We start from the raw sequence: 13,122 nt of genomic DNA, 5'->3' as shown, positions 1-13,122 counted from the left end.
AGCCTTTAGCTTATTTGACATTAATATAATCGTGGTATTGATGAACTGCCAATCAGAAAGAGGGAAGCTCCCAAATTGTCAAACTTTTGCTTTTAATCAGGGGAATGAAACTGAGGCTATTCAGTGTGTACTATGTACTGAATACGAAAAACAAAACATGTTTAAGCATCCCACTCGTCACCTGTTACCGTGAACACAGACATGCACACACACTCACACACACACAAACATGTATTACAACTTTTATATCTGCTGTTGCTGTGTAAGTAGTTGTGTTTATTTATAGAATAACAATCATGAGTCATTCTTTTTTATGACATTTTGCCTACAATGCATAATGGGACAGCCACAGGGCATGACAGGTCATCTTCTGCAACGTCTAGCTGTTCTCATATTTATCTGCAGATACATTCGGGGGGGGGGGGGGCAAGTGGCATGACAACGTTTTAAGCTTAACTGACTTCAGATTGGCCACCGCATTATCCTACAATATGGGTTTCTGCTTAGTCAGAGTTGGGACTTATCTCCAATAAAAGAACTGCTTGACGAGATAAATTACATTTTAAACCTGTTCAGAGAAAGAGATGCATATTGACTACAAGGAAGACTCAAAGGGCAAAGATCCAGGAAAAAAGCAAAGGGACCACAAAGAGACTCAAAAGGACCGTGGAAAGGGACACAACAATCACACAATTATTACAAGCGGAGCCAAATTACTAAAAGAGACAAAAAACGATACACAAAATGCTAAACACAACTATGCGGACACGCCACAGAGATACATTATTCAGAAGAAGTGTTATCAACGAGAACAATAAAATAAATGACGTGACATTTGAAAATCCTCATCATCGCTGAGAAATATAATTAGAAACTGAGGGGGTGGATTAAAAAGGGCACATATTAATATTTTGACCAACAGTTGAACTCTCAAAGTCAGTACAGCTAATGTATAAACATATCACATAATTCAAAGTCTCATCGTTCACTTTCAGTAAGGACCCCCACTGTCCGCCTTACGGAGCAATGAATTCACATCAATTAACTGCAGAAATACTATCATACAAAAAAAAACACACTTATTGAAAGAAATACTTCATGACTGCACATGATCGATTACGATGAAGTCGGTGGAATCAGGCCTGAGTAATTAGGAATTAATCATTCCTGTGTGTATCCAGATTTAGACATCTGAATGTGTGGCAACGGGCCTTGAGATAACCACCCACGAAGTCGTGGCCAGCCTCTAATTGCATTTTCGAGTCAAAGGCGTCAGATCAATGACTGTCTGCAGCCTTTTACCGTGTCCTTCACCCAGAAACACACCAAGGAGGCTGATAACACTGAGATAGAATCAGATGGGGTCGGGAATGTCCCCGTGCTAGCCATTTATATCAGTCGTGTGGCGCCATAATGAAACCTGCAGCAGGAAATGTCATTAGCGTGCTCACTGCTCAGTATGCACACTGACCAGTTCATGTGAGTATACTCATTATTCATACATGTGTTGTGCTTTGTTAAGTTATCAGCAATATGTTCACTCCTTTAAGATGGAAAGGATTCACACTGACATCAAGCAGAATTATAGATGTCTCATGACGAAATGTCTAGATTTTGCCTTAACAAAGAAAAGTATGGTCCTTTAATCTCATGCAGACCGAGCTTTGATATAAATAAAAATAAATACATTTAATTTATATAGCGCTTCTCCTCTGCCAAGACAAATCTCGAAGCGCTTCACAACAAAGGACACTGATACAATTTGAGAGATAAAAAAAAAAGAATTATAATAAATAAAATAAAATAAATAAAATAAAAGTTGGAGATAGCGATACAAATGGCGGTACTCCAGGTGTACCATGCCCACAGTTTATTGGAAGGCCTGCTGAAAGAAGAGGGTCTTAAGACCGGGTCTTAAGACCGGGTTTGAACACCGGTGGAAGAGGCAGATCTCAGCTGATCTGGGAGGGAGTTCCAGAGGCGCGGGGCTCTCCCATTGTTCGGGGATGTGAAGAAGAGGAGAATATGTTCAATTTGGCTGAAAGATATACTAATTTGCCAAATAACAAAACGTTTTTTCTTGTGTGTCGCAAGGCTTTAAAATATATAAAAGGCTTATAAAATAAGTCAAAGAATCTAAAAAATTAAAGGCTCAATCAGACTAAATTAAACAAAACAAATAATAATAATAATAATAATGCATTACATTTTTTATTAGAGCGCTTTTACAGGTGCTCAAAGCGCTTTACAAGTACACATTACACATATTAGACATGTAAGAGTCATTACTGCGGACATTACCCTCTAGTAATAATAGTAAGTCTAATGTAAACTAGTTTTATGACTACAATGGCTACTGTATTTCAATACACTAAGCTTTGGTAGAGAAACAACAATGCCTATATTTGTAATGGGTTTATTAAAAATGTATGGGGGAACATCGAGTCACAAGATGATAATTGCAGCCGTCGAGACGTTGCTGTGTGAATGCAGTCCCCCTGGAGTACAGTGAAAACTAATTGCTTGTGTACTGCGCACTGCTTTAAATAACTTACATCGTTTACCCTGATACTTCATTCTAGTCAATCTTGTCAAATCATATGGAGACACCAAACAATGAGAGAAGTCTGGTACTGCCGAAGCTGGTGAAAACCTGGAATAATAAAAGTACAGAACAAATATTTGTTTAATTGAGGGGAATAAACAAGTAATTATTCATCTGCAGATAATGCAGCATATGTATATATTTTTTTTTCAAAATGGTTTTATTATTTTTTTTTCAGACATGGCACACTAAACAAAGTACAGAAGAACTTGTCTGTTAAATCCAGCATATTTGACACATTTTCAAAGCAGCCAGAGTGAATGTAATTGATACACTTTAATATCTATAAGCAATGCAATTTAACCCATTGTTTGTGTAGCGACTTGAGGAAACAGACAAGTTGCTGAGAGGCCGAGGTCGGGCCTGATAACCTTTGTCTGACGCACTCAAAAACAGTTTGAAAAAAAATACAGCGACACTCTCACCCTCTCTTCCATACACACCTCAAATAATTGAGCATATTTACGAGTGCCTCCAATATCCATGGTAACTTAACTAATTCAACCCATAATTAATGATAAAAAGTTATAGTATGATAAACAAAGGCCAAAATATAATTAATCAAAAGCCTTAACCCTTATGTTGTGTTCGGGTCTCCCGTGACCCGTTTCAAGTTAAAATTATTTAATAACTATGCTCTAGTTTCTTTTATCGGAACAAGGCTTCATGATATCCTCCACAACAGAAACACTACAACACTGATTTTGACCATTTTAGCCAAGTCTGAAGGTCTCTAAAAAAAAGTGTATAATTTGTTGTTCGGGTCTGGGAAGACCAAGCAGAATTGTTTTGGGTGACTCAGGGTCAAATTTGGCCCAATCAAGATTCATCTTTGACTTTAGACACCCCTCCCCCGCCCCCTTCATCCACTGTAACCATAATTGTAAGTCTGGTCTATTATAGTCAGATAACATCATTATCCACTGTCTTCACTATAGGGAATATAATGAGCGAATTTATTCAAATGTTTTACTTAAATATGTGGTGTGATGTGTTTTGGGGCCATACAATAAAATTACAACAGGAGTGTACTGTTATGAGTGCATAATAAGTTAGTTATGATGTAGTTAAAACAATATTGGATGATAGTCATTATTTTGGTGTGTTTTGGACTGAGATAAATCATGGGTCAAAATTGACCCGCGAACAACAGCTTTCGAACACAACACAAGGGTTAATACATTTACCAAATGGATCCTACAGTTTGTTTATTGATCTTTTTTTTTTTTTTTTTTTTTTAATTTATTCTACTACAATCATACATAAACGTATAATTCATACACACAAATGAACAAAATTAGTAGAAGCGGGAGGGCTGAAGCATAGCTTATGGGGAGTAGCCCTCCCGTGCATCATCATTAGCATCAATATAGTAATGGCACATATTTCGTCAAAAACGTATAGAAATTAAGGGGTACAAAAAAATAAAGAAAACTAACGAAAACTGGAAAAAAAATAAAATAAATAAAATAACAGTTAGGGCAAGAAAAAAGTAAATGCATATATAAGCAACACTGGGAATATCAAATACTTGTTAGCTGGAGTAATCTGCAAATATAATTGTTTTTACTTTAGTTTTGAATTTTTGATGACTAGTAATACTTGAAAGGTCTGAGTGAAGTCCATTCCACGTTCTAACTCCGATTATGGATAAGCTGTGTGATTTGATGGTTGTTCTACAGGGCTTGCTATACAACCAGTTAGGATGCCTGGTTGGGTATTTCCTAACTGTGGTTTGGAACTGCTTTTGAATGTTAGTAGGCATTTTGTTATGGTAAATGTTGTGCATAATCAGTACTGTTTTAAGTTTTACTATATCAACAAATTTGAATAGATTGAGTTTTTTGAATATGGGAGTTGTGTGTTCATATTTACCAGCACCACAGACTATTCGTAATACTTTTTTTGGGATGTTATTATTTTTTGTAGATTTGTTGCGTACGTGTTTCCCCATATTTCGGAGCAGTAATAAAGGTAAGGGAGAAATAGACTGTTATAAAGAGTTCTGAGTATTTTTTCCTCGAGAATGTTCTTAGTACGATACAAAATACCTATTATTTTTGACAGTTTAGTTTGTACATAATTTATATGATGCTTCCAGTTGAGTTTTTCATCAACAATGAGTCCTAAAAATGTACATGCACCAACTTTCTCTATCTCAGTATTGCAAATCCGTATAATACAGTCATTTCTACTCTCAGACTTTGTATTGAACAACATGTAATTTGTTTTGGCCACATTAAGGGATAATTTATTAACTGCAAACCAGTTACATAGTATTTCCAATTCTGCATTAACAATTTTAACAAGATCACCAAGATTATGATGGGAGCAGAGAATGGTGGTATCATCGGCAAACAAAATGAATTTTAACATGTCTGAGGTGTTGATAATGTCATTAATATAAATCAGGAACAGTTTTGGACCTAAGATTGATCCTTGAGGGACTCCACATGTTATAGGAAGATTGTTTGATTTCGCCTCGTCTATGTCCACATATTGTAGCCTATTTATCAGATAACTCTTGACCCATTCTTTGGCTTGACCCCTTATGCCATAATGTTCTAATTTGTGAAGCAGTATGGTATGGTTCACAGTATCAAAAGCCTTTTTAAGGTCAATGAATATACCAGCTGTAATCATTTTTTTTTCAATGTTGTTGGTAATTTCTTCAACCAATTCAATTACTGCTGAAGAAGTAGAGTGATTTTTCTGAAATCCATATTGGCTGGGGCATAGTATATTAAATTTGCTGAGGAATGACTCCAGACGGTTGTTAAAGAGTTTTTCCAGGATTTTTGAGAATTGTGGTAGTAAAGAAATCGGTCTATAATTATTAAAACTAGATTTATCACCAGATTTGAAAACCGGAATTACCTTCGCGATTTTCATTTCATTGGGAAAAATACCTTGTTGAAACGATTTATTGCATATATTTACTAGGGGGGCTACAATATTTGGTGCAACTTGTTTAACAATATTCATACTAAGTCCTAAATAATCTTTGGACTGTTTACTATGTTGAGTATTAATAATATCAAGCAGTTCATTTTCTGTGATTGGGTTCAGGAACATACTCTGTTGGTTGCAGTTTTTCAGAAAATCATCCACTTTAGATGAAGTTGGGCTGATTTTACTCGCCAGGTTGCGGCCAATTTCAGTAAAGAACTCATTAAAGCTATTTGCAACATCCGTTGGGGTTTTTCCTTCAGTTTGGAATTTCTTGAATTCGTTTCTGTTGTCAGTTCTTTTCTTCTTAATTATGCTATTTATTACCTTCCAAGTGGTTTTCATATCTCCTATGGCATTTTCTAATTTTTCAGAGAAGTATCGTTTTTCACAGTTTCTAAGGATTGTAGTCAATTTGTTTTTATACAATTTATAACGGCTTTCATCTTCAGTGCTTTTACTTTTCAAAAAAGTCCTATATAGTGCATTTTTCTTACAGCAAGCGTTTTTCAGTCCACGAGTGAACCAGGGTTTTGAGTCATTATTATTCCTGTTGCCAATCTTAATTTTAATATATGGACAACATTCATTCATCTTGGGTTCTCTATTAAATTAGTTTTATTAATATGATTTAGTCAGAGGCTCCAAATAAGTCCAGTGGATTGTCTGCCTCATCCTGAACTGTTTATCATATCTGTTTTGTTTGTGTATTTTTAATTAGTACTTTAATTGTGCAAAACAGTGAAAACACTGGCAACACGTCACACCAAATGAAGAGAAGTTTAAATCCATCTCAATGGGAAACATCGAAACAAGGTGCCACGCACATTAACATGATTGTATTATATCATTATATGTTCTTCCCATGGCAGTCTGCAAGATAATTTTTTGATATGAAAGTACATTGAAAAGAAAAGACAGGCAGTGACGGTTAGAAGTACTGCAGAGTGTTTCAGGTGATGGTGATTAATTGCCTGCAGCAAGGAAAGCAATATTGCAGAACCTCCATCATTCAATTACGCCGTTCAATGACATCATCAAAATGTTCGGGGGCTTCAGCTGAGCTGCGCCAAAAACAGCTCATCTAAAACGGCGAGTTAAAAAAAAGGGACATTTATTTTTGATCCAGTCTAAGCTTAGAATAAAAAGTGAAACATACAGTGCCTTCACCCCCCTCAGTGTTTCCCCTATTTGCAGTAATTGCATATTATGTGTATTTTATGTTAAGGACCCTCACAAAACAGACCACATTTGGGATGTAGAACAAAAAGAAGCCTGTTTTAAAAAATGATAAAAAAATAAAAACTGAAAAGTAGTGTGTGCATAGTATCCAGCCCTTTGCTTTGAAGCCCAAACAATGACCTTCAGAGGTTAATATTTGGTAAGTAAAGTTCACCTATGTTCAGTCTAAGTGTCACATCAACTCATATGTCATCTTATTAATTACCTCTATGATTTCTGAATGCATATAGAATCATGAAATTAAAATATTGAGTATACGAAATACAACAGAGCCTGGGTAAAAATACATTCATTTAAAAACTCAAAATAATTGCAACATCTATGTACATTAACATTTGTAAAACCTTTTGTGCCATTGCGTACACCTGGGTAAACATTAGTGTTTTTTACCTCCATGTCTGATTGCTTGCGTGTGAATGCATAGGGTTGCTGTGATTGTGTGTGTGTGTGTGTGTGTGTGTGTGTGTGTGTGTGTGTGTGTGTGTGAATACAACACTATTTTTCTTCTTCTACCTAGTGTACTTGTATCGCTCTCTGCTCCAGAGGTGAGAAGTGTTAATGAGGGTGCACCAGCTCTACTCCACCAAACCCATCAATACCGTGTTAGCAGGTGCCCACAAATTTGCTGGTAATTATGCCCTGTGGATGTTCCTAAATCCACCCCCCTCAATCCCACAATCCCCCATCAGTCCAGCCCCCCCACCCTGCAATGTGTTGCCCACCCTCTGGTTCCCCCAATAGGAGAAGTAAAGCCACTGAGAGCCTGACTACGGGAATGAACCAATTAAAGGAAGACATACACAGCACAGGAAACTGCTCCTGGATCAGCAACAGTAGTGCCAGGCATTGTTGTTCAGCTCCCATAAAGAAGGTGTATCAGCTTTGGTAGAAAAGACCTCTGTCTTCTTGTACATTGTTAAAAAGAGTGTTGTTTCTTGTTCTTTTGAACCTGGATAACAATTGGAACCATCATAACAGAGGCTTTTTCATGTTCAGAGGTCAGATGAATGGAAAACTTTCTGAACAGGCCTTTAAAAGTGTCAGGAGGAATATAAAACTTTCATAAACTGCACGAAAATCACACCTCATGACTGAACATGTCCTGCTTGTTCCTGCTGGCGTCAAGCATACAGTATATAGAGAGGTGACCTTCACCTATCCATTAGGATGCTCGTCTAGTGGGACATTTCCCCCGGACAGCAAGGTGAGAAGAGAGCCCGTTGGCGGGTAGAAAGGCGTTGCCTCGTGCTGTCCCGCAGGACACCACAGGTGGCAAAACGACAGTGCTGTCGTCATGGCAACTTCCATCATTTCAACCCTCCCTGGCAGATCCTGACAGATGTGCTAAGCCTTGTGGGCGATTGTTAACGAGAGGATTGACCCTTTCTTGCTTGTTTTCTTTTGGGAGATTCTTGTCTTGGAAGGCCCCCACAAAGAGTTCTAAAGAGAGACAGATTTCCCCTTTATTATGAATATGTGATTTTTCCCCCCAAATTGATCTGTTTAAAGGTTATTTGTATGATTATTATTAGGGATGTCCCGATCACCTTTTTTTGCTCCCGATCCGATTCCGATCATTAGATTTTGACAATCTGCCGATACCGATTTTTCCCGATCCGATCTTTATGCAATGCATTAAGAGAAAAACATCTTTTAAAAATCACGTGATCGGCTCTGATCCCCGATCACGTGATCGGATCGGGACATCTCTAATTATTATACATTGTTATCATTATTATTATTATTATTATTATTATTATTATTATTATTATTATTATTATTATTATTATTATTATATGATTGCTGTTTTGTATTTTTGTTTAATTATTTTATTTTAATTTAAATGTTGGATTGTTTATTTTGTTGTCATTTCTGTCTTTCATTCATGTAAAGCTAAAATGCTTGTGGATTAAATGCATTCTACTGTATAAAGCATGTTTCTTTTTTCGTTTATCAATCAATGTTTATTTATATAGCCCAATATTACAAATGTTACATTTGTCTCAGTGGACTTCACAGTGTGTACAGAATATCAGTATGACAATACGACACCCTCTGTCCTTAGACCCTCACATCGTACAAGGAAAAATTTCCAGAGAAAACCCACAGTTTAAAGGGAACATGGGAGAAACCTCAGGGAGAGCAACAGAGGAGGGATCCCTCTCCCAGGACGGACAGACGTGCAATAGATGCCGTGTGTAAATTGAAAAGATCATACATTTACAACATAGGTAGTCCAGATGTTTGGAAATGCATGTGTGTATAATAATAAGATGAATCCACAAGGATATCCATCCAGGACTTATGATCCAGGACCACAGCCACGACTCAAGATCCAGGGCTCGCGATCCAGGACCACAGCAGCAGGATCAGCCACGACTCAGAATCCCAGCGTGGATAAACACCAAAAAGAAATGTGGGGAAGCTGGGTTAATCGGAACATGAGAGTACACAGGTATAGACAGAGAGAAGGAAGAAGTAAGATGTCCCCCGACAAACTAAGCCTAGAGCAGCAACACTAGGGGCTGAATCTAATCAGCCCTAACTATAAGCTTTATCGAGAAGGAAGGTCTTAAGCGCACTCTTAAAAACGGATAGGGTGTCTGCCGCCCGAACACAAACTGGAAGCTGATTCCACAAATGTGGAGCTTGATAAGAAAAGGCTCTGGCTCCCATTGTACTTTTAGAGACTCTAGGAACAACCAACAACCCTGCATTCTTGGAACGCAATGCCCTAGTAGGACAGTAGGGTATAATGAGTTCTTTAAGGTAAGATGGCGCCTGCCCATTAAGGGCTTTGTAGGCGAGAAGAAGAATTTTGAATGCTATCCTGTGTTCTATAGGGAGCCAGTGTAAGGCAGCCAGAACAGGAGTAATGTGGTCCCTTTTCCTAACTCTGGTTAGTACACGAGCCGCAGCATTTTGAATCAGCTGAAGCGACTTGACTGACTTCTTGGTACACCCTGATAATAAAGAGTTACAATAATCCAGCCTTGAAGTAACAAATGCATGGACTTGTTTCTCTGCATCGTTTTGAGACAAAATATGTCTGATTTTTGCAATGTTACGTAGATGGAAGTAGGCGGTCCTTTAAATTGATTTTATATGGGCGTTAAAGGATACATCCTGATCAAATATAACACCAAGATTCCTTACAGTCTCACTGTAGGCCAAATTAATGCCATCCATAGTTAGTATATCTTTAGATAATTTGTTTCGTAGATTCTTTGGGCCGAGTACAATAACTTCAGTTTTGGCCGTGTTTAACATCAAAAGGTTTAAAGTGCATTGCGGCTAAGGCACCGTTCCCCACACTGCTCCCCGGGCGGCGTTCAAAATGGCAGCACACTGCTCCTAGCACTAGGATGGGTCAAATGCAGAGAAACAATTTCCCCATGGGGATTAATAAAGTATATCAAATCAAATCAAATCAAATCAAATCAAAACATCCAATCAGCGAGCTTAAACCATAGCTGGGGATCTTGGGTAATCAATTCAGTGGCTGTGTATCGCAATGATGCTCGAAATGTCCCTTATAGGCCTACGTCGGTTTCCGGTTATTTTTATTTTGAAATTCAGTTCCTGACGGACGCCAAAAAAATCCCCAGATTATGGAATTAAACAAATAAATAAAAACAAGGATACAGTAATTGTGTGTTATTGGTGAGTAAATAACAGTGTGTTATTTAGAAAAGAATAACAAATTAGAAGGAAACAAATATTTAAAAAAATACAGATTTCAGTATTCTGAGGCTCTGAGCCCCATTTCTTTTCCTCACAGACGACAAAAAAAGTCCGACATTATACAATTTAAAATAAAAACAATAATTGTGGCTTGATATTGAGTAAGAACATGTTTTTATGAACCCCACAGCTTCCGGTCTTCCAAGACCCGAATGGACAAAAAGACGTGCTGCAGGCACGAAACATACTACCAATAGAAATACATTGCTTTTAAAATCGTTCTGTGTGACACGAAAAAAAGGGGAAAATCGTGTTGGTGAAGACGAATCAATAGATTAAATGTCGTGACTATAACACGAAATGCCGTGAGACTGGGTTGGTAGGCAACTGTGGAGTTACAGTCGCTAAGAGAAGGAGAGTTGTGAGTGCTTAAGCTGTAGTAACGTGTGATTACAACATCAGGCAATTGCCGTGATCAAAAGTTTTAAAACGATCTATTTAAGTTATCAGAAGCAGAACAGGCACACAGGATACCCGGAGGTGACAACAACAACAACAACAACAACAACAACAACAACAACCGGAAGTTACAACACACTTACCGCAATAGTGAGGGTCTTTGTAGAAACAACATGCAAATCTCTAGTCTCGGGTCTGATGATGAATACCACAGAGCTGCTTCAGGTCCTCACTGGGAACACTGGGTCCTGATGAAGACCACAGAGCTGCTTCAGGTGGAAAACCAGAGCCGAACTGGAATAATAACTGTAGCTGTTAGCCGATAGCTTTTAGACTTTAGCTGTTAGCCGATGGCTTTTAGCCTTTATTTAACCAGTTTAGCCAAATGACCATATATTCCCTTCTAAAAGGGTTGAATTAATAATCTTTTTTCTCAAAGTAATGATAAACCTGTGAGTTGGATGTAGAAAAGTCAGAATCAATATAGATGTTTTTTATTTTAAAGAAAATTCAGATTGAACATAGTAAAAAACCAGCCTGTCCTCCTACAAAAAACGACCATATAGGTCGATTGTTCAGCAGCTAAATACGACCCAGAGACACGTTTTAAAGTGTAGCCCCTCTAGTGGTCGTGTAAGAAACAACATGCTCCTGTCGATTGCAAACGCTCCGGAGGGTCGTTTATTCACAAATAACCCTCTCTGGAAAATCCTAAATTGTGGAATAGTTTGGCCATTAAAATGCTTTTTTATTAGATTTCTAGCGAGAAGTGTATATTGTACTTTTATAATCCACGTCCAGTGGATGTGTAGGATCTACAGTTTGATAGATATACGAAGATGATTTGAGGTCTCGCCAGGAGAACGTGTACTGTATATGGGGCAGCTTCCATGTAAAGTTAGCGTGGGTGAAAACAGTATTTCCGGTCTCGAAGTTTTCATAATAAAACCGGAAGTATTCCCCACACTGTCAAATGATTACGCAGTGATATCTCCATTACTCATCCACTAAAAAACATCAGTTTATCCTTGTTAATTACACAATATTGATTGGTTTAAATTGTGTACAATGCTTTTGTGTTTTTAAACTTCGATTCGGAGAAACACATTTTTTTTTCGGAGTTTAGACACTACAGAGTTTCCGAAGACACTACACTACCCAGAATCCCCAGCTATCGTTTGGGACTACAACATCCGCCTTGCTTTACAAACCCCGTGATTAGCCCTCAAGCTCTGTGATTGGATATTGGAATGGCAGTGCGACAAGGTTACGCTGAGCGTCAAAGCTCTTTGAAATGGAATGGAACCACGCCAGACTATCCAAAACTGGACTTGGACGGGTCCAGCCCGGCCCTCCCCCCCAGAATTACACTTGCTGGCTATTGTGTGTTTCGCAACATGTTCTATGGCACGTCTCTACTGGGAAATGTAGTTTTAAAAGACGTTTTCGTATTTCCCACAATTAGAAGTTGCCAGTATTAAACTGTATACATCCCTGGAGGTTTAGGGGACACGAAACACATATCAAATTTAAAACAATATAATTAATACATGGGTGAAAATTGCTTGTGTCCATAATGGGCAGCATTAATACCACATGACAGCTGGTCTTATGTCTGTGACCCCTCCTGTTGTTAATTGATAAGCCTGAAACATGCACTTGTCAAGGTTCAGATGCACATTTAGCAAATATGGCAGTAGCCATCGATCATCTTAAGATAAGATACTTTATTGATCCTAAGTTGGGAAATGTTTTTGTTACAGCAGCATGTACTACTTTGTTCTACTCCACTATAATTCAGAGGTTAACCTGGTATTTTTACTCTACTACATTTATTTTTGTTACTTTGCAGATTCTGATTAATGATGTGAAATATAAACAACCCTTAAATCAGACTTTAGTTACACCTGAGTCAAATTCAGCCTTATCAGTTTGTCTGTTTTGCACATCCTCCTGTTAATATCTTTGGACGTCCTGCACTAAACTGTTTTATTGTAGAGATCACTACAGTATCTTCTAGATATTTTCCATTCTATATTTCTATCATTGACCCCTATTTTGTATGTAGGCTACTCTTAATATTTAAATGTTTTCATCAAATATAACTTATTCTACAACTAAATTCAATAACGTGCTTTAACCACTAGGAGGTGCGGTTTAGACCAGTGGTCTAGTTAATACAA

This window comes from Pseudochaenichthys georgianus, chromosome 6 (assembly GCF_902827115.2).
Source record: "Pseudochaenichthys georgianus chromosome 6, fPseGeo1.2, whole genome shotgun sequence".
NCBI lineage: Eukaryota > Metazoa > Chordata > Actinopteri > Perciformes > Channichthyidae > Pseudochaenichthys > Pseudochaenichthys georgianus.
Note: the sequence above shows the minus strand (reverse complement) of the source record.